Below are 5,000 nucleotides of genomic sequence, written 5' to 3'. Positions count from 1 at the left end.
TCTTTTTAAAATAGCCTCAGAGTGTCGTAGGTGGGTCCGTAACACCGTACGACGAGACTTTTCGTTCTTAGTGAACGTTCGACGACACCCTTTTAATTCCCGTTGTAACGTCGAACGCCACTACTCTCTCTCATTTCGCCACTCTCTCTTTACTTTCTTTCGTTCGTTTGATTGTTTGTGTGGAATATTTTAAGATCATTCTGTTCATAGGATCATTCTGTAAGAATGGTTTGTTGGTTGAACGAATATGCCTTAGCGGTAAAAAGCACGTAAACTGCATGCTGAACGTACCGTCCTCGTAAGAAACATATTCGTTCGTTCTTTTGATATTCTCCAATCAGAAAGAACGCACTTCCTAAAAGGTAGTACGCTCCCCATTAGCCTTTCGTATGTTTAAAACGTACTGCGTACGCTATAACATAAGTTTTGGAACGGTCTCTGCCGAACCAGCATGAATTGATACTCAGTTAGTAACAAGCACACTGCCCTAACTTTTTTTAAAGTTAGTGCGAGCATACAGGATCCAGCTTCCCGACTAAGGGGAACCTTGCCACGTTATTTGGTCATTACGTCCAGGACAGCGACCCGCGGCGCAGCAGTGTAGAGAAAGAGTCGATACGAGAACGAAGGAACAGTCGAGAAATAGTAAAAAAGTTCACTAAGACTCGAGGAGCGGTGACTGAATTCTCAACCGAGGCCGTAGAATAGCCACGCGCTCGACGCTGTTCCGTCCGGACCGTCCGACTCGACGTGTCTCTTATAGATACCAAAGCGCCGGCCGGACGGTCGGCGCCGGCCGGGCCAGCGGCCGGGCGCTTACCATGTAAAACCTCCGTTAGAGCGTACCGTCGGACTTAGTCTCTGAAACGCTCGACCACTTTTTTCGAATAAACTACCCTTAGAAAACATCCTATCGTCGAGATATTTTAACGCACCGCTTATTTTAATATTTCAAACGAGTTTTTATCGAAAAATTTAATTTTTTTTTTTTTTTCAAAATCGCATCAGTAAACCACCTCTTTTAACGAATACGGACAAAAACCACGTTCTTAATCGATTAGAACACGTTAAAACAACGAGAAATATGCAAAAAAATATATACCTTGCAACGTTAATTAACGAAAAAATTAAACAAATATCGCAGTCGTGTCAGTTCGACGGACACTAATTTTTTAAAAAATTCGAAAAAAACGTTTAATCCAGTTGTATTTAATAGAGATATAACCGTTTCTGCAAAAATATTTATACCTTATAACGCTTTTTAACGAAATAACTCGAAATAAGCTTTTCGGACTTTTCCGCCGGCCGAAATTTTTCTAAGTCCCAACGTACCGTCGGACTTAGTCTCTGAAACGCTCGACCACTTTGTTCCAATAAAGTACCCTTATAAAACGTCCTATCGTCGAGATATTTTAACGCACCGCTTATTTTAATATTTTAAACGAGTTTTTATCGAAAAATTTAATTTTTTTTTTTTTTTTCAAAATCGCATCAGTAAACCACCTCTTTTAACGAATACGGACAAAAACCACGTTCTTAATCGATTAGAACACGTTGAAACAACGAGAAATATGCAAAAAAATATATACCTTGCAACGTTAATTAACGAAATAATTAAACAAATATCGCAGTCGTGTCAGTTCGTCGAACACAAATTTTTTAAAAAATTCGAAAAAACGTTTAATCCAGTTGTATTTAATAGAGATATAACCGTTTCCGCAAAAATATTTATACCTTATAACGCTTTTTAACGAAATAACTCGAAATAAGTATTTCGGACTTTTCCGCCGGCCGAAATTTTTCTAAGTCCCAACGTACCGGTCCAGAATGAGACAAAGTTCCAAAGGCCCGGTCGTATCCGTCCGTTTTTTTTTAACCTTCCACGGACGAAATAAACGTTTAATCCCGACGTAAAATACAATAATATAGCGATTTATATAAAAATATTCATACCTCATAACGCTTTTTAACGAAATAACTCGAAAAAACTTTTCGGTCCGAAATTTTTCTAAGTCCCTACGTACCGCTCGAGAATGCGACTAAGTTCCAACGTCCCGGGCGCGATCATACTTTTTTTATATAACTTTTCAGCGACGAAATAAATGCTTAATCCCGATGTAAAACGTCATTTTAAAGCGATTTATGCAAGAATATTCGCACCTTATAACGCTTTTAAGCGAAATAATTCAAAAAAACCTTTCGAATAAAAAATTTTTTTTTAACGTTTTCGGGACCAAATAAACGTTTAATCCCGACGTAAAATATAATAATACAACGATTTATATAAAAATATTAATACCTCATAACGCTTTTTAACGAAATAACTCGAAAAAACTTTTCGGTCGAAAATTTTTCTAAGTCCCTACGTACCGGTGGAGAGTATGACCAAGTCCGACGGGCCGAGTCGCGTCGGTCCACTATTTTTTTTTAACGTTTTCGGGACCAAATAAACGTTTAATCCCGACGTAAAATATAATAATATAGCGATTTATATAAAAATATTCGTACCTTATAACGCTTTTTAACGAAATAACTCGAAAAAACTTTTCGGTCGAAAATTTTTCTAAGTCCCTACGTACCGGTGGAGAGTATGACCAAGTCCGACGGGCCGAGTCGCGTCGGTCCACTATTTTTCTTTAACGTTTTCGGGACCAAATAAACGTTTAATCCCGACGTAAAATATAATAATATAGCGATTTATATAAAAATATTCGTACCTTATAACGCTTTTTAACGAAATAACTCGAAAAAACTTTTCGGTCGAAAATTTTTCTAAGTCCCTACGTACCGGTGGAGAGTATGACCAAGTCCGACGGGCCGAGTCGCGTCGGTCCACTATTTTTTTTTAACGTTTTCGGGACCAAATAAACGTTTAATCCCGACGTAAAATATAATAATATAGCGATTTATATAAAAATATTCATACCTTATAACACTTTTAAGCGAAATAACTCGAAAAAACTTTTCGGTCGAAAATTTTTCTAAGTCCCTACGTACCGGTGGAGAGTATGACCAAGTCCGACGGGCCGAGTCGCGTCGGTCCACTATTTTTTTTTAACGTTTTCGGGACCAAATAAACGTTTAATCCCGACGTAAAATATAATAATATAGCGATTTATATAAAAATATTCATACCTTATAACACTTTTAAGCGAAATAACTCGAAAAAACTTTTCGGTCGAAAATTTTTCTAAGTCCCTACGTACCGGTGGAGAGTATGACCAAGTCCGACGGGCCGAGTCGCGTCGGTCCACTATTTTTCTTTAACGTTTTCGGGACCAAATAAACGTTTAATCCCGACGTAAAATATAATAATATAGCGATTTATATAAAAATATTCATACCTTATAACACTTTTAAGCGAAATAACTCGAAAAAACTTTTCGGTCGAAAATTTTTCTAAGTCCCTACGTACCGGTGGAGAGTATGACAAAGTCCGACGGGCCGAGTCGCGTCGGTCCACTATTTTTTTTTAACGTTTTCGGGACCAAATAAACGTTTAATCCCGACGTAAAACTTAATAACATTCCCATTTATATAAAAATATTCGTACCTCATAACGCTTTTTAACGAAATAACTCGAAAAAACTTTTCGGTCCGAAATTTTTCTAAGTCCCTACGTACCGCTCGAGAATGCGACTAAGTTCCAACGTCCCGGGCGCGATCGTACTTTTTTTATATAACTTTCCAGCGACGAAATAAACGCTTAATCCCGATGTAAAACGTCATTTTAAAGCGATTTATGCACAAATATTAGCACCTTGTAACGCTTTTAAGCGAAAAAATTCGAAAAAACGGTTCGATTAAAAAATTTTTTTTAAAGTTCTCGGGACGAAATAAACGCTTAATCCCGACGTAGAAATACATAATATTCCCATTTATATAAAAATATTCATACCTCGTAACGCTTTTAAGCGAGATAACTCGAAATAACTTTTCGGTCCGAAATTTTTCTAAGTCCCTACGTACCGGCCGGGGGATCGACGAAGTGCCAACCTCCCGGTCATGTCGGTCCGGAGGGGGCAATTTTTTAAAAAAATAAAACGAAATCGTTACGTTCGACTAGAATTCGTCGAACCATAACGATTTCTATAAAAATATTCATACCTCGTAACGCTTTTAAGCGAAATAACTCGAAATAACGTTTCGGTCCGAAATTTTTCTAAGTCCCAACGTACCGCTCGAGAATGCGACTAAGTTCCAACGTCTCGGGCGCGATCGTAAATTTTTTACGGCACCTTTCGGGGACGAAATAAACGCTTAATCCCGATGTAAAACGTCATTTTAAAGCGATTTATGCAAGAATATTCGCACCTTATAACGCTTTTAAGCGAAAAAATTCGAAAAAACGGTTCGATTAAAAATTTTTTTTTAACGTTGTCGGGACGAAATAAACGCTTAATCCCGACGTAGAAATACGTAATATTGCTATTTATGTAAAAATATATACGCATCATAACGCTTTTAAGCGAGATAACTCGAAATAACTTTTCGGTCCGGAATTTTTCTAAGTCCCTACGTCCCGGCCGGGGGATCGACGAAGTGCCAACCGCCCGGTCATGTCGGTCCGGAGGGGGCAATTTTTTAAAAAAATAAAACGAAATCGTTACGTTCGACTAGAATTCGTCGAACCATAACGATTTCTATAAAAATATTCATACCTCGTAACGCTTTTTAACGAAATAACTCGAAAAAACTTTTCGGTCCGAAATTTTTCTAAGTCCCAACGTACCGGTCGAGAATGCGACTAAGTTCCAACGTCCCGGGCGCGATCATACTTTTTTTATATAACTTTCCAGCGACGAAATAAACGCTTAATCCCGACGTAAAACGTCATTCTAAAGCGATTTATGCAAGAATATTCGTACCTTGTAACGCTTTTAAGCGAAAAAATTCGAAAAAACGGTTCGATTAAAAAATTTTTTTTAAAGTTCTCGGGACGAAATAAACGCTTAATCCCGACGTAGAAATACATAATATTGCCATTTATATAAAAATAT

Source organism: Bombus fervidus, unplaced genomic scaffold, assembly GCF_041682495.2.
Source record: "Bombus fervidus isolate BK054 unplaced genomic scaffold, iyBomFerv1 scaffold0108, whole genome shotgun sequence".
In the NCBI taxonomy this organism is placed as follows: domain Eukaryota; kingdom Metazoa; phylum Arthropoda; class Insecta; order Hymenoptera; family Apidae; genus Bombus; species Bombus fervidus.
This window is presented reverse-complemented; position numbering follows the sequence as displayed.